Source organism: Lathyrus oleraceus, chromosome 3 (genome assembly GCF_024323335.1).
Source record: "Lathyrus oleraceus cultivar Zhongwan6 chromosome 3, CAAS_Psat_ZW6_1.0, whole genome shotgun sequence".
Taxonomy (NCBI): domain Eukaryota; kingdom Viridiplantae; phylum Streptophyta; class Magnoliopsida; order Fabales; family Fabaceae; genus Lathyrus; species Lathyrus oleraceus.
The window spans coordinates 323,145,102-323,164,242 of NC_066581.1; positions in this window are offsets into that span (position 1 = coordinate 323,145,102).

The window sequence follows — 19,141 nt, forward strand, 5'->3', positions numbered from 1 at the left end:
ACAATTTCTAATACCCTTGGAAGATTTATTTTTGCTGTTGGAACCAAACTGAATTTTGACTATGGTAGATTTATGTTTGAACAAATCATCAAGCATGCATCTACTAATGCAGTTAAGCTGCCTATTGCCTTTCCCTCTATGATTTGTGGGATTATCCTGAAGCAACACCCTGGTATTCTGAGTTCTAATGACTTACCTAGTAGAAGGAAACCTGCTCTGTCTGTGCATTATAAACTGTTTGAAGGCAGTCATGTCGAATACGTTGTCATGAAATCTGCCATGAAAAAGCCAGCCTCAAAAGTTGGAACTATTGCTGAGCTGAAGGAAACAGTCGTTGGAAGCAACATCTAGGAAACAGTCGTTGGAAGCATTGATTGCAAGCTTGGAGCAAGCTGAAGGGGAAAATATTGATCATACTAAGGAAGCTGAAGCCCACACCTCTAGTGAGAGGTCTGCAACTAATGATGAGACAAGTGACAATTATGTTTCTAGTGCTGATGAAGCTGCAAGCTCAAGCTCCTCTGATTAGCTCCTTTGACTTTGGTCCCTAGTGATGTGATGGTGTTCATTGATGTGATGGTTTTTATTGATGTGATGGATTTTCTTGTTTTTGGCAATTCTGTTTTGCTGTTTTGTTGGTTTGTATCTCAACTTGATTACAACTGATTGTGTACTTGGTTTTGTAACCCTTAACTTTTGACATTTTGGTTTATGACTGAATAGACATTTATTTTGTCTCTTTGGTCTCTTTTGGCTAAAAATGGGGAGAAGTAGATATAGCTAGATGATGTTTGATGTTATGTTTGATACAAAGAGGGAGAAGTGTTTTGTCTGTGTGAAGCATTGGTTCTTGGTGTGGACTAGCTAAAGGGGGAGGTGGTGTGTTCTGAGCACAAGCGCATGTGTGTTTACTAGTTGCTATTTTTACTAGTAATGTATGTATGTTTACTTTTGCTGCTGAACTGATACTTTATTTGATTTCTTGTGAACGTATGATATGATGTATGTTTTAGCCAAAATTTGTCAAATGGGGAGTTTGTTGGTTCTATGTGTTGGCATCCATTTTGGTAAAACTTAGAGTTATCACAACTTGTCACGCGTGTTGTCTTGACATGTGATATCAACTTCCTGCAGGATGTTTAAATATGGTTGTGCAGGATTTTACTAAGATGTCAGACCCGATGTTAAGACATGTGTATACAGAATATTCAGTCTGAATGTTATATATCTTGATATTGCGCTTTTCATGCAAATCTGTGTGTGCCTATGTGGAGATTGAATGCGCTATTCAAAGAGTAATTTGATTTAAAACCAGATTGTTCTATTTTCTAATAAGCGATGATTAGCTACTGTTTCTTAGGAGATACGCAAGGAAAATAGAATTAGGGTTTTATGCTACCCAGGCCCATTCAAAGAGCTTCTATTTAAAGGCCATGTAAAACCTGGTTTAGACACACAAGAAATGAATGATAAACTGAGAGAGTTTTAGGGTTTTAGTCTTGTGTGAGCTTGTGTATTGTGAGCCATTCATTCATCTTATTGATGTATGAATTTGACTGACTTTTGTGTTGTAATTTGTCCACTATAAACTTTGAAGTACGAGTGTATTTGTTTACTTGGTTGAAGCTTTTAAGCAAGATCAAGTATGTGTCTTTGAAGTGTCTTCTTTCTTTTTGGATTTGTTATTATATCACTAATGTGATTGAGGGGGAGTGAGTAGGGTCTCATATCTAAGAGTTCTTAGATATGAGTCACACGGGTAGAGATTAGGTGAAAAGACTATAACTTGAAGTTGTTTACTGAGTGTCTTTGAACTAATTTTGTTTAGTGGATTTCCTTCCTGGCTTGGTAGACCCCAAACGTAGGTGAGTTTGCACCGAACTGGATTAACAATTGCTTGTGTCGCTTGTTCAATTGTTTCTTTGTTTTTATCCTGTTTATATTTTATTTATTGTTCAAATATTAGTGTCGTGACATTACCTTCGACATCTTATATCTGATACCAGAGTTTCACTATTGCCCAACCTCAAATAGTTGTGACTTCTACATAAGTCCGATTACGATTGCTTAACATAGCACTAAATTTGTGACACAAAAGGCATAGCATTCTAGTTAGTGAGATTTTAAGTCTCCCCTCTTTCATGGTATTGTGTGGAAACTTGGCCTTTTTTCCTTCCTTTGGAAGATGTCTTGGCTCAAGGACCCATGCTTGTGATAAGTTGGTTGAGTATTCTCCAAAGAATGTCTAAAAGAATGAAAAGCAAAAGCAAAACAATACTAACTTCTAACTCATTAACAACTAACTTTTAATTTCAAGTCATTTACTTTAATGTCATTTAATTCTAGCCTTTATTCATTTGCCATTGTTCATACCATTCTAATTGTTTATGTTAATGCAATTTTCACTTTGTCCACTTGGACCATATTGTGTGATATATCTTGTTTGTGTATACTTTGCTTGTTTGTATGGTCTTTGACCATTAATGTACATAATAACAACAAAAACCTTAAAAAAACTTTTGTGTGGACTGTTGGCTAGATCTTGGACAAATGGACTTAGAACTTAGGCAACATTCCTATGCTAAAGGACTTGGCCAATGCCAACTTTCTGTGAAACCAAGTGCTTCCAATTTGAAACTTCATCTGATACATCATTCAAGATCCCTCTGAGTTCATCTACAACATGATCATTGTGAAGCTGTTATTTTGAACCTGTGACTTGTGGAATTCATCTGTTACATGGGCTAATTTGAAGAAGATCATAGAATGGCTAAAGCTTGGATGTGGCTATCTTTATTTGATGCCTTTTCTCTTCAAGATAATATAATTGTGCATTTGTGTGTTGCTTGATTCTAAATGTCCAAGAGATTTCTGGGTTTCTATTGACATTCTTGTCTATTGGATTACTACCCATTTGGTCAAATCTTTTCAACTCTTAACTTTTAATTTTGTGTATAGGATTAGTCTCTTCATCTTATCCCCATTTCTTTAATTTCAAAATCTCTCCCTCCCTTTTCAAAATCTTCTTTGATTGAACTTATTTTGTTCTAAACTTTGACCACTTTGCAAAAAGATAGAAACTTTGGCCTTATGCCATTGCCTTTTCACACTTCTTTTCTTAAATCAAATTTGTAAATAAACTTAACTATACTTGACTTAAACTTTCAAAAAAAGAAAAAAAAAGAATTAACTCATCCAAACCATTTTTAGGCCTTAGTACCTTTCAAGCTTATTTTTTATTAAAAGTAATGCATCTACTTTGAAATTTGTATCACGAACTACGAGGTTTTGATCCCTCATTTTTATGTTGGTATGTAGGCACAAGTCCGAAGGTCTTGTCAAACATAAACATATAATTAATGAATTCTTTTCTCATCCCCCCATTCTATTTGTTTATAAACATCATTTTTGTACCAAATACATATGCACACAAAAAAGGCTCCCTAGGAGTATCTAGGACACTTTTGGTGCTAACACCTTCCCTCTGTGTAACTAACCCCCTTACGTGTAATCTCTAACATTTTATTAGTTTTGATTTGAAAACTTCTTACTTTTGGGTTTTGTTCGTATTTTTTCCCTTTTCCCTTGGAAACAATAAAAGCGTGGTGGCGACTCTTGTTATTTGATCTCTAGCTTATCCATAGCTTGATGATCACGAATTTACCGCTGGGGAAATTAAGTGGCGACTCTGCTGGGTACTAGTCTCCAGTGGGTTTAGCCTACTTTTTATGTGTATATATTTGTATATATGTGATGTTTGTATGTATGTATGTGTGACATAATCTGTTTGTTGTGCTTGGTGATCTCTGAGTGGTGAGATAAGTTCTAACCTGAACTTGAGTGCAATTAAGATAGGAGGATGGTATAGTCATGTTCGACTTGTGTGGAGTAGTCCTTAACAAGTTGGCTTGAGATCCATCTGCTCAGTGGAGACTCTTTTGGATTTGGAAATGTCACACAAGTATTTGTGGTTAGGCATTACTATCTCTAATTTGGATCCAAGAAGCTTAGGACCTTAGAACATTTGACCCCCTCTTGGCCTATTTAGGACGTAGTGCGGAGACTGTTTAAGTGTAGGCTTGATAACAATTGTTACGCGATACTACACTCAGACGAGTTTCTCTTGAGAATATTATGGGCCGATGAGTCAGTCATCTTAACCTGTAATATCCGATAGATGGAATTAAGACTCTGGTAACTTTTTAGAACATGATCTACAGGTTTTATCCTTAGTTCAATCCTTTGGGATGGTTCTTACCCAGACTCCATGCTCGTGACTTACAACAAACCCTTGATTCTTGGTTGATCCAATCAAGTCTTGTCAATATCAATGGAACTTGGGTGTTGATAAAGTGTAAACCATAATCCACCAAAATGGATGATTGATCTTGACAATGGCTTGATTCATCCCTTGACCTTTGTTTGTTTGCCTTGTGTGTGATCCCTTATTTGTGATTGTTACATTCATGTATTCATGCGCATCATAACATTCATCACACGAAAGTTTCAAGGAACTGAGGTATTATTTGCAAATATTTTCAGACCATGGATTGTGGATGAAGGAACACTAAGAAGTACAATTTCAAATGTCCCGACTTGAAAGAGTTAAGGAAGCTAGCATACTTTGTATTAGATCCCTCGGACTTCAAACAACTTCATGGGAAGCTTTTGTCTATCTTGTATGCTGATGTGGTTGAAGGACTTCTGAGTGTGTTAGTGCAGTTCTATGATCCTCTCTACCGTTGTTTCAATTTCCCAGATTTTCAGCTTGCGCCTACTTTGGAGGACTATTCTCATCTTTTGGGGATACATGTTTCTAGTAGAGGGCCTTTTAGTGGATTGGAGGAGATTCCTCGATCTAATCTTATTGCTGAAGCTCTTCACTTGAAGAAGTCTGAGATAGAGGCTCATTGGGTGAAGAAAGGAGGGTTGTTTGGGTTTCCATCTTATTTTCTCATCAAGGAAGCTATTGATTTTGCTCAAGCCGGTAGTGTGGATGCTTTTGAAGCTATCTTTATGTTGCTCATTTATGGATTATCTTTGTTCCCTAACATCGACGGTTTTGTTGATGTTAACGCCACTAAAGTTTTCTTGATTGGGAATCCTGTACCTACTTTGTCGGGTGATATGTATTTCTCTTTTCATCTAAGGAACTCTAAAGGTGGTGGAACTATTGTCTGTTGCATTCCTCTTCTGTTCAAGTGGTTTATTTCGCACTTGCCTCAGACGTCTACTTTTGTGGAGAACAAACAATGTCTACGATGGTCTAAGAGACTTATGTCTCTCACTAATGATGATATAGTTTGGTATGATCCGTCTTTGAGCAGTTTGGAGATTATTGATAGTTGTGGTGAATTCTCTAATGTGCCTCTCATTGGTACACAAGGAGGAATTAACTACAACCCTGCTTTGGCTCGTCGTCAACTTGGGTTCCCCTTGAGAGACAAACCTAATAACACTTTGTTAGAAGGTCTTTTCTATCAAGAGGGTAAAGATCCCGAACATCTGAAGTAGAAGATTGTGCATGCTTGGCATAATATGCATAGGAAAGGAAGATCCGAGCTTGGCCCGCGCAATTTTGTAGCTTTGGAGGCTTAGACTCTTTGGGTGAAGAAGAGAGCTTTGGAGTTGAAGATGCCTTATCCTTGTGAAAGACCTATATATATGGTTGTGGCTGAGCCATTAACTCTCCCTGACCAAGATGTAGAGGAGTTGGAAGACGCGTTCGCCAAGATGAAGCAAGAGAAAGATATGTGGGAAGAGCGTTTCTGTGCTTTAAGCAATAAGCATGAAGAGTTGCAATTGGAGTCTAAGGACAAAGATGCACTTATTGAGCTACTTGAAGACCGAGTGACGAAGAGACAGAGAGAGCCAGAGGTTTCATCTTCTAGCATGCCTCAGCCTTCCGTTGCTTGGAAGAAGATTATTGATCAGCTTGTCCTCGAGAAGACTCAGATGAAGGTTTCTTTTGAGACCGAGATCCGTCGCATTCGAAGGAAGTACGCGCCTTCAACTATGGCTTCTAACATTGTTGTTAGGGATCCTTAGGATGACTAGTCTCCTCTTATCTTGTATTTTTCATTTGGTTTCTGAAATTGTACTCAGTGTAATCCTTCCAATTATATAAATGAAAAGAGATTTTTGGTCATATACAAATTCTTACAATTGTTGATATATATATATATATATATATATATATATATATATATATATATATATATATATATATATATATATATATATATATATATATATATATATATATATATATATATATATATATATATTTGCAAATGATATAAGTAAGTTCCTTGAAAACAAAAATAAAAATCAAGCATTGCATTTCATGCATCATTTGCATAAGCAGGTTTCTCTTTCGCCAGATGTCTCATTGGTGTTTCTTCTGTGCTTTAGCCAAGCTGACTCATCGGTACAACACCCGCGCCAATCATTTCAAAATTATGGAGCATCTAGAGCAAGAGGACAGAGAGCTGAAGGACGAGATCGCTCGCCTGACTGCCATGATGGAGTCGGTTCTTGCTGCTCAGAGTCAATCATCTCCAACGCCTGCAACTACTCCTGCGAGGACGGTTATTTTAGAGGTGGCTACCTCTACCATGCCTACTGCCACCGCTCATTTTGCACCCACTATGCCTCCCGGATTCCCGTGGGAAATGTCGTCCAACTTTATTCCTGAAGGCTTTGCGCCTACTTTTGCTTCCATGTCGGCATCTAGCCCGGTCATGTCTGTGCCACCTCCTGTTGTTCACACCTTACCTCGTTTAGAGGACACCATTAATCACTCTGAGCCATCTGAGGGTCCGGATGTCTATGAGAAAATGGATGAAATGAAAGATCAGTTTCTTGAGTTGCGCAAGGAATTAAAGACTCTAAGAGGTAAGGACTTGTTTGAAAAAAGTGTTGTTGAGTTGTGTTTAGTGCCCAACGTCAAGATCCCATTGAAGTTCAAAGTGTCTGACTTTGAAAAGTATAAAGGGAACACTTGTCCACTCAATCATTTAATGATGTATGCCCACAAGATGTCTACTCAAACTGATAATGATCAACTGTCGATTCATTATTTCCAGGACAGTTTGACTGGTGATGCTCTCCGTTGGTATATGGGGTTGGACAGTGCAAACGTTCGTACTTTCAATGACTTGGGATAGGCTTTTGTTAAGCAGTATAAGTATAACGTGGATATGGCGCCTGATAGAGACCAGTTGAGGTCTATGTCTCAGAGAGATAAGGAGACGTTTAAAGAGTATGCGCAGAGATGGAGGGAATTGGCTGCCCAGATCACTCCTCCTTTGGAGGAAAAAGAGATGACAAAAATCTTTCTGAAGACCCTGAGTTCATTTTATTATGAACGAATGATTGCTAGTGCCCCCAATGACTTTATCATGATGGTAAACATGGGGATGAGGCTTGAGGAAGGAGTCCGAGAGGGACGTTTGTCAAAAGATGAGGCATCATCGACCAAGAGGTATGGCAGCGGTTTCAGCAAGAAAAAGGACAATGAAGCGAATTCAATAAGCAATGGGAGGCAGAGGAGGCCTCAGATCAAAAGGAATCCAACACCCCATCAACATCATCATCAAGTATCTTCAGTTATCTCTGTATTTTCTAATCAACAATCAACACAAGTTCAACAACAACCACAACGTCAACAACAACAACCGCAACAACTAACAAACACCTACAACAACAACAATACTACCAACAATCATCATCAACAAAACTTTGAGAGGAAAAAGGTCTCTTTCGACCCGATTCCTATGTCTTATGCAGAATTATACCCGTCTTTGGTTCTCAAGAACCTTATCCAACCAAGAAACCCGCCACAGATTCCAGAACCACTTCCATGGTGGTACAAGCCCAAGCTCCGTTGTGCTTTTCATCAGGGAGCACCCGGACATGATATAGAGAACTGTTATCCGCTCAAGTATGAGGTTCAAAAGCTGATGAAGAGTGGAATGGTGTCCTTCGAGGACCGTGCACCGAATGTGAAAGAGAATCCTTTTCCCGCCCATGGGAACTCTTCTGTGAATATGGTGGATGGTTGTCCTAGCGAGTTTAAAGTTTTTGATGTGCGGTTTATTCGAAGATCCTTGGTGCAGATGCATAAGGATGTTTGTTTGGTAAGTGATTGTGAGCATGACCATGATGGTTGTGCTGTTTGCAGTGTTAACCCGAGGGGTTATGAAGTTGTGAAAAGGGACATCCATCGACTGATGGATGAAGGCATGATTCAAATTGTTCAATCCCGTCATGTAGATGATGATGTGAATGTCATAGTTCCCATTTTCAAGCATCCAAAGAGATTGGTAATTCAGTACGACAGTAGCAACAGTAACAATGTCAACAATAGATTAGTATCGCCGTTGGTTAAATAGTTAGCGGGCCCAGTCCCGTATTCATCTAATAAAGCTGTGCCATATCAGTATAATGCTACAATGATAAAAGGTGGTCAAGAGGTCCCGTTGCCTACGACTAGCTCTGTAGTGAGAATTGCTGATGTTACCAAGGTGACCCGTAGTGGTCGAGTGTTTTGGCCGGTGTTCCCAAAGGATAAAGAAGAATCAGTTGTTGGAAAGAAGGTGGAAGTGCCTAATGTAGATCCAGTTGGTGCTTCAAAGGGTAAGTCTGGTGAATCCAGCGACTTGAAGGCCAACGATGATGATGAGGTACTTCGGTTAATCAAGAGAAGTGAGTTCAATGTGGTGGAGCAGCTGCTCTAAACCCCCTCAAAAATCTTAGTGTTGTCTCTGCTCATGAATTCTGAAGCGCATAGAGAAGCACTGCAGAGAGTTCTGGAATAAGCTTTTCAAGAACATGATATTACAGTGGCTCAATTCAATCATATCATGGCTAACATAACTTCGTGCAATAATCATAGCTTTTGTGATGAAGAACTCCCTGAGGAGGGAAGAAATCATAATCTGGCTTTGCACATCTCTATGAATTGCAAAGATGATGCTTTATCTAATGTGCTTGTTGACACCGGATCATCACTGAATGTGCTGCCAAAGTCAACTCTATCAAAGTTATCATATCAAGGAGTGCCCATGAGGTATAGCGGTGTAATTGTCAAAGCTTTTGACGGTTCGCGCAAAACAGTTATTGGTGAAGTGGACCTTCCAGTTAAGACAGGTCCGAGTGATTTTCAAATTACTTTTCAAGTAATGGATATCCACCCGGCCTACAGTTGCTTATTGGGAAGGCCATGGATATATGAGGCAGGAGCTGTTACTTCAACTTTACACTAGAAGCTCAAATTTGTGAAGAATGGAAAGCTTGTGATTGTGGGTGGAGAGAAGGCGTTGTTGGTTAGCCACCTGTCATCTTTCTCTTACATTGAAGTTGAGGATGAGGTTGGAACTCCATTCCAAGCCTTATCCGTTGTTGTTGAAAGGAGAGTTGGGGCACCTATGTCCTCATTGAAAGATGCTAAGAAGATTGTGGAAGAAGGTAATGTTGATCAGTGGGGGCGCATGGTAGAGGTCTCCGATAACAAAGGTAGAACCGGTTTGGGGTTCCAGAAAGGTTCATCAGCTCTAAGGTCTGAAGATATGCAACTTAGCTTCCGTAGCAGAGGGTTCATTCATGGCAATGAACAACACTTAGCTGCTGTGCTAGGAGATGACGAAGAGGAAGACTGCACCAATTTTGTGACGCATGGAAAGGCTTGCAACAATTGGACTGCTGTTGATATTCCAGTTATTTTGAATCGATCTAAGTAATTTTTTTATATGTTTTTAAAATCCTTCTCTTATGCCTAAGCGAGAAGTGAACATTGTTTGGGCACTTTCAAATTGATCATTAATAAAATTAATTATATTCATCCACATCTATGATGTTTGTTTTTACTTTTTGCTTTATTCTGAAAATGGTAATCACAAAAAAACATAAATAAACAATATAATTGCCCATCTGCATAATATTTGGTCACAAATCCACTTCTCTAAAATCAAAATATCAAATCATTATGCAGGTTGGTTTCTAACCCCATTGAATACAATGATCCTTCTCCTTCTTCAAATTTTGAATTCCCTGTCTTTGAGGCCGAGGGTGAAAGTGATGTAGAAGTGAGTGATAAATTATCTCGTCTTCTTGAGCAAGATGAAAAGACCATTCAGTCGTTCGAAGAGTAGATTTAGTTAGTCAACTTGGGTTCCGAGGATGATGTGAAGGAAGTCAAGATTGGGTCTCGATTGTGTCCATAAGTCAAGAAGGGGTTGATTGATCTTCTTCGAGAGTATTCAAATGTGTTTGCTTGGTCCTATCAAGACATGTCTGGTTTGGATTTTGAGATTGTGGAGCATAGATTACCGTTGAAGCCAGAATGCCCGCCAGTCAAGCAGAAATTGAGAAGAACGCATCATGATATAACTATGAAGATCAAAGAAGAAGTGCAGAAGCAGATTGACGCCAGTTTCCTTGTGACCACTGAGTATCCGTAATGGATGGCCAATATTGTGCCCGTGCCAAAGAAAGATGGAAAAGTCTGCATGTGTGTTGACTATAGAGATTTGAGTAAAGCCAGTCTGAAAGATGATTTCCCTCTGCCACACATTGATATGTTGGTAGACAATACTGCTAAATTCAAAGTCTTTTCATTTATGGATAGATTTTCCGGATATAATCAGATCAAAATGGCACCTGAAGATATGGAGAAGACCACATTCATTACGCCTTGGGGAACATTCTGTTATAGAGTGATGCATTTCGGTTTGAAGAATGCTGGTGCAACTTACCAGAGAGCAATGACCATGAAATTCTTGTATCAGATATGAGATGTCGAAGGTAATGTCACGACACTAATATCTGAATAATGCAAACAGGATAAAGATAAAGAATAGTAATGCAAGAGACACGGGCAATTGTTAACCCAGTTCGGTCCAACTCACCTACATCTGGGGGCTACCAAGCCAGGAAGGAAAATCACTAAATAGAATCAGTTCAAAGACTCTCCGTACACTTCAACAAGTTACAGTCTTTCTCACATAATCTCTACCCGTGTGACTTCTACCTAAGCACTCTTAGATATGAGAACCCACTCACTCTCCCTCAATCACACTTGTGATTTTAAATAACAATTCCTTGTGAAAAGAAAACACTTTTCAATTACACACACTTGATCTTCAATCAAGTAGACACACACTTGATCTTCAATCAAGTAGATACACACTTGATCTTGCTTAACATCTTTGATCAAGTAGACACACACTTGATCTTGCTTAACAGCTTTGATCAAGTAGACACACACTCTTGCTTACAAGCTTAGAGTGACAATTTACAACCCACAAATCAGACCAATTCAATCATCTATGGATGAATTGAATGTCTTACAAGTCTCACGACTAAACAAGACACAAACCCTTATATTCTCTCAATATTTCGCTCAGTATTGGTTGTGTTACAAATCAGGTTTTTCATGTCCTATTTATAGAAGCATTCAGCTGGGCTTGGACATCTTGAAAACCCTAAAACTATTTTCCAATTAAATCTTCACATGACAGTTGGTTAGATCTCCTTGGAAAATAAGTAAATCAGGTTGTAATTAATGATTGAATGCGCCTGCAAATCAGATCTTCAATCATACATAGATTGCCATTAAATGCGCAATCACAAAACACATAACATTCACCCTGAATATTCTATGTACAGGATGTCATGACATCGGGTCTGACATCCTGGAACAATCCTGCATAATTCCATTTAAAATTTCCAGCAGGTACATAATATCAGATGCCATGACATTGTGTATGACATCCTGAAACAATCCTGCATAATTATGTTTTTAAGCCCCAGCAGGTACATAATATCAGATGCCATGACATGGTGTATGACATCCTGAAACAATCCTGCATAATTATGTTTTTAAACTCCAGCAGGTACATAGATATCTTAAGTTAAGACATCACATACAACATCTTGTGAACACTCTTTGTGTTTTACCACAATTGCTGCCAACACTTAGAACCTACAAACTCCCCCTTTGGCAAATTTTACCTAAAACATATATCTGTCCATTTTGTTCACAAGAAAAAAACATCAGCAGTTAAACAGCATAATAGTGTTTAAGCAGCAGTAGAAGCAAACATAATTACTAGCTATAATTGCAACTAGTAAAACACACAAATGCACAAGGGTACTATTTCTCCCCCTAAGTCTGTACAACACAGACATCTCCTTTAACAATAACAACACCTGTAACAATCAGAGTCACCCTCTGACATATGCTTCAACATGTTAACATTCAGAATTTCCTTCTAGCATCTCCTTCAACATCATATAACAGAACAAAACTTTATTCTGTTCAAACATCAGACATCTCCTTCAACATCAGTAAACAGAACAATATTCACATCTTCTTCAATAATAGCTGTTCATCTGTTCAGCTACACCAGCACATACATCTCCACACAGCTCCACATATTTAACTGCTCCACATAATCACTTCTCCCCCTTTTTAGTCAAAATAGACCAAAGGTGACCAATTAGACAAAATAAATGTCAATCAGCCTAGCAGAGAATGTCACAACAGATGTTATAACATATAAAATGTTAAAACATAAATGTTAGGAGATACAAACCATAATTATACACAATTATGATAGCTGAGATAATTAGAAATCCATGGAACTCATTAAGAGCCCAAAAGTGGCATCAACCAAGACTGCCAAAAACAACAAATCATCAAATCATCCAGAACAACATATCATCATAACAGGGGGACTATCTTCACCACAACTCTATCTGAAGAGGTAGCATCTTCTTCACCTTCAGATCCAGAACTGCCACTAGAATTGTCTTGAGAATCAGACCTCTCATTTGAGGTATGGGCATTTGTTTCCTTGGCTTGTCCAATAGTGGTTGTCCTACAGACTTCATTGTCTGTGGCTTCTAATTCAACAGCTCCTTCTGTTCCTCTTCCTAGGAACTTATGGATTACACACCTTCCTCTAACAAACACTTTGCAAAACCCTTTGTTGTTCTTGTCAGCAATATCCTCCGGAATGTTCACCACAAACTCCTTCACAAGACCTTCGAAACATTGGTGCAATACACTAACTGTTTTCATCAAACCAGCAGACTTGATCAACTCCATAACCTCCTTCACTTCCATAGCATCTTTCCCTGGTTCCCTCTCCACAACAACTCTCTTTTGTATAACAAATTTCCACTTGGCTGCACCATCTTCCAGATGAAAGGAAGTGTTGTCCAATATGCACAACTGCAACCTTAATAGGAAATTTTCTAACAGATTGCCTTTTAGCAGTAGAGATGTCTAGGACATCGTCTTCGACATCATCTTCGGAGTCAGAACTTTCTCTGACCTTTCTTTTCTTGACTTCCAATTTACTCCATGATTTAGAAGGACCTACAACAGCAACCTTCTTACCTGTTTTGGCTGTCATCAAATCAGCCACAAACTTGCCTTTCCTGGTCTTCATTTTCTTTGCAACACTTGGTTTCAAATGATGAATCAAGGTGTCATCTTCCTCGTCTGAGATTTCTTCTTCCAGATCAATTACCTTCTCAGCGGTGTCATCTTCCTTATTTGAGCTTTTTCCACTCCACATTAATTGCTATAAATTCTCATGGATACAAATCCCCAATTTTCCTCTTAAACATTCAAATTTATTAGCATCCAAAGCCTTTGTAAATATGTCAGCTAATTGCATTTCAGTTGTAACATGCTCCAGTGCTATGATTTTCTCTTCCACAAGTTCTCTAATGAAGTGATGGCGAATATCAATGTGCTTTGTCTTGCTGTGCTGAATAGGATTTTTAGAAATATTTATAGCACTCAGGTTGTCACAGTACATTGTCATGACATCTTGTGTGACATTGTATTCTGTCAACATTTGTTTTATCAAAACCAGTTGAGAACAGCTACTTCCAGCTGCTATGTATTCAGCTTGATATCTAGCACAAACACCATTTTCATCTTTCAAATGTGTAGGAGCAGGTGTCCTTTTATGATCTGCATTCTCCATGCCAACCTTCTTAACCTTGTTCTTGGCATATTTTCTTTGAGATAGAAAAATAGACTCTTCTATCTGCTTGACTTGTAGCCCAAGTCCAACAAGGTTCATCTCAACCTTAGACTGCATTTGCCTAACAACATGTTTTACCATTTGATCTGACCTCCCACCAAACCCAATATTATCTACATCTATTTGAGCCACCATGAGCTTTTCTCTTTCATTTTTCACATATAGGATCTTGTCAATGCCTCCCCTCTTGTAACCATTGTGAGTGAGGAACATTATGAGTCTCCCATACCAAACCCTAGGAGCTTGCTTCAAACCATAGAGGGCTTTCTTCAATCTGTACACATGCCTTTTAGGCTGTTCAACATATACTTCCTCTTTCAAGTAGCCATTTGAGATCACTTCCCTTGATCTAGTTGTGACCCTTTTAGTTGGATCTCTTTGAATGAGATCTTTGGGATGATCCTTCTGAACTCTAACAGAGGGTCCTTTGTTGACTTTGTCAGGTTCAACTTTAGGAGGTTCATTCGCCTTGTCTGAGAAATCAGCTGGGGGATCATTCAGAGATGTCTTAACATCGTCTGAGACATCAGTCTGTTGGTCATCAACCACACCATTAATAGATTCCATCATTATTTTGATTCTGGAATTAAGGACTCTATATGCTCTGCTGTAGCCCAGAAATAATCTTTTGGGATCCATCTTCCTTCTTTGTTCACTTCTAATTTTGATAACTTGACTTTCCTTTTCTCCTTGAAGTTTTAGACAAAGATCTTTGAAGACTTCAAACACATCAGATTTGTTTCTTATAAAGTTGATCCAGGTGTATCTGGAGAAGTCATCCACCACTACATATGCAAACTTCTTCCCACCAAGGCTTTCCACCTGCATGGGTCCCATAAATTCCATATGGAGGAGTTTCAAACCTTTGGAAGTGGTGTCATGTCTGAGTTTCTGGTGTGACATCCTTGTCTGCATTTCCCACAGACTTTTCTTTCATCAATCTTCAAGTTGGGAATTCCTCTAACAACTTCAACAGATATAATCATCTTCATACCTTTAAGATGCAGATGGCTCAATCTTTGATGCCATGTCTTCACTCATTCTTCTTTGACTAAGGTACCCTTTGAAGAATTACCAATTTGAGAACTCCACATGTAACAGTTGTCTTTGGTCCTGACTCCTTTCATGATCACTTCACTTTCTTTGTTAGTAATCAGACATTCAGTTTTAGTGAAGTTAACATTTAGACCTTGGTCACATATTTGACTGATGCTTATTAGATTTTCAGTTAAGCCCTTAACAAGTAGGACATTGTCATGGTCAGGAACTCCAGGGCAATCAAGCTTACCAATCCCCTTGATTTCACCCTTTGCTCCATCACCAAAGGTTACATAACTCATGGCATGAGGATGAAGGCCAATTATCAGGTCTTTGTTTCCAGTCATGTGTCTGGAGCACCCACTGTCAAAATACCAATCTTCTTTGGCTGAAACTCTGAAGGAAGTGTGAGCTATCAGACTTGTAACATTAGTCTTAGGAACCCATTGCTTCTTGTTGACATGCCTGTGATGTTTGGGTCTTGGTTGATATTGAGTCTGATGATGAACAGGGCTAGGATAACCATACAGCTTATAGCAGAAGGGCTTCAGGTGGCCAAATTTTCCACAGTAATGGCATCTCCATCTTTGGTGTTTCCCTTTTTGCTGTCCTCCCTTCTGGTGTTGTGACATATGATGTGACATCTCAGGTTTGCTTTTAATATGGCAGCACCTAGGTTTGGATTTAGGTTTTCCACCAGTGTAACTGCACTCAGGCTTAGATTCATTATACCCAATGCCAGATTTGTCTCCTGTTTTTTGTCCAGTTTGGAGAATCTTGTCTAAGGATCAGATCCATTGTTTAACATTCATACATACTTGGTCATCTGTTCCAATTTAGAATTCAAGAACATATCTTCAGTTTTTAACTTGGAGATGGTTTCCACATGTTCTGCCTTCTCATTCTCCAGTTGTACTATCACTTTCTTCTGGCTTTCAACTTGTTGACTTTCATCTAGCTTAGCATTCAGAACCAATGCTTCTATTTTTTAATTTTGAGATGGTTTCCAAGTGTTCTACCTTCTCATTCTCAAGTTGAGTTATTACCTTCTTCTGGCTTTCAACCTGTTTACACACCTCAGTACTTTTGTGACACAACTTTCTGTAGGTAGTGGCCAACTCTTCAAAGGATACTTCATCATCACTTGAGTCTTCATCAGAACCCCATCTTCCAGTCAAGGTAGTCACCGGATTTGTAGCTTCTTCTGTTTCACTTTCATCAGACCAAGAGGCAGCAAGACTCCTCTTCTGTTTCTTGAGGTAGGTCCCACATTCAGTTTTAATGTGACCATACCCATCACATTCATAGCACTGTACTTCTTTTCCTTCTTTGGGCTTATCATCTGACCTTGTTCTTCTTCCAGCGTTGTTGGATTTACTGATGTCAGATGAGATGTTCTTAACATTAGCCTTAGATCTAACATCCATCGTTTTCAAGAGTCCGTTGAACTGTCTTCCCAGCATTGCTACATCATTTGCCAGATCTTCATCAACATCCTGACCATTTTTCTCCTCTGTGTTTGACATGAAGGCTATGCTTTTGGTTTTCTTTTCAGATCCATCACTCATTCCCATCTCAAATGTTTGGAGGGAACCAATTAGCTCATCAACTCTCATATTGGAGATGTCATGACACTCTTCTATGGCTGTCACCTTCATAGCAAATCTCTTAGGGAGTGACCTGAGTATTTTTCTTACTAATTTTTCATTTGTCATCTTCTCTCCCAGGGCTCCTGAGGCATTAGCAATTTCAAGGATACTCATATGAAATTAATGAATATTTTCATCTTCTTTCATCCTTAAATTTTCAAACTTGGTGGTGAGAAGCTGTAGTCTAGACATCTTTACTCTAGAGGTGCCTTCATGAGTGGTTTTGAGAATGTCCCAAGCATCTTTATCCACCTCACAGTTATTTACCAACCTGAAGATATTTTTGTCTACTCTATTGAATATGGAACTCAATGCTTTAGAATTTCCAAGGGCTAGATCATCCTCCTCCTTGGACCATTGTTCTTCAGGCTTCTTGTCAGTTGTGGTTTCTCCTTCCTTAGTAATTACTGGATGTACCCAGCCTGTTAACACAGCCTTCCAAGCCTTATTATCCAGAGATTTTAAGAAAGCTACCATTCGAGGTTTCCAATAGTCATAGTTAGATCCATCCAAAATTGGTGGCTTGTGAATAGATCCTCCATATCTCTCCATTGTACCAGAAAGTATTGTCCCTAGATCTCACCCAGAACTAGAGCAGGATGCCTGCTCTGATACCAATTGAAATTCTGGTATCAGATATGAGATGTCGAAGGTAATGTCACGACACTAATATCTGAATAATGCAAACAGGATAAAGATAAAGAATAGTAATGCAAGAGACACAAGCAATTATTAACCCAGTTTGGTCCAACTCACCTACATCTGGGGGCTACCAAGCCAGGAAGGAAATCCACTAAATAGAATTAGTTCAAAGACTCTTTGTACATTTCAACAAGTTATAGTCTTTCTCACCTAATCTCTACCTGTGCAACTTCTACCTAAGCACTCTTAGATATGAGAACCCACTCACTCCCCCTCAACCACACCCGTGATTTTAAACCACAATTCCTTGTGAAAAGAAAACACTTTTCAATTACACACACTTGATCTTCAATCAAGTAGACACACACTTGATCTTCAATCAAGTAGACACACACTTGATCTTGCTTAATAGCTTTGATCAAGTAGACACACACTTGATCTTGCTTAACAACTTTTATCAAGTAGACGCACACTCTTGCTTACAAGCTTAGAGTGACAATTTACAACCCACAAATCAGACCAATCCAATCATCTATGGATGAATTGAATGGCTTACAAGTCTCACGACTAAACAAGACACAAACCCTTATATTCTCTTAATATTTCGCTCAGTATTGGTTGTGTTACAAATCAGGTTTTCCATGTCCTATTTATAGAAGCATTCAGCTGGGCTTGGACATCTTCAAAACCCTAAAACTATTTTCCAATTAAATCTTCTCATGACAGCTGGTTAGATCTCCTTAGAAAATAAGTAAATCAGGTTGTAATTAATGATTGAATGCGCCTGCAAATCAGATCTTCAATCATACATAGATTGCCATTAAATGCGCAATCACAAAACAGATAACATTCACCCTGAATGTTCTGTGTACAGGATGTCATGACATCGGGTCTGACATCCTGGAACAATCCTGCATAATTCCATTTAAAATTTCCAGCAGGTACATAATATCAGATGCCATGACATTGTGTATGACATCCTGAAACAATCCTGCATAATTATGTTTTTAAGCTCTAGCAGGTACATAATATCAAATGCAATGACATGGTGTATGATATCCTGAAACAATCCTGCATAATTATGTTTTTAAACTCCAGCAGGTACAGAGATATCTTAAGTTAAGACATCACATACAACATCTTGTGAACACTCTTTGTTTTACCAAAATTGCTGCCAACACTTAGAACCTACAGACCACTCTTTTTCATGATATGATGCATAAAGAGATTGAGGTTTATGTCGATGACATGATTGCTAAATCGATTGATGAAGAGGAACATGTTGAGCATTTGTTGAAGCTATTCTAGCGTTTGAGGAAGTATAAACTCCGCTTGAATCCCAATAAGTGTACTTTTGGTGTTGCTGTTGTTATCAGCGGAGTTTATACTTCCTCAAACGCTGTTGAAGAGATCAAAGACCACGACTTCTCGTCTTTGATCTCTTCAACATCAAAGACGAGAAGCCGTGGTATTATGACATCAAATGTTTCCTCCAAAATCAGATTTAATTGCCTGAGGCATCTTTGAAGGATAAGATGACTTTGAGAAGATTACCCGGTAATTTCTACTTGAATGGTGATGTACTGTACAAGAGAAACTTCGACATGGTTTTGCTCAGATGCGTTGGCATCAATTTTGGTAAAACCTAGAGTTATCACAAGTTATCACGCGTGTTGTCTTGACATGTGATATCAGCTTCCTATAGTATGTTTAAATATGGTTGTGCAGGATTTAGCTGAGATGTCA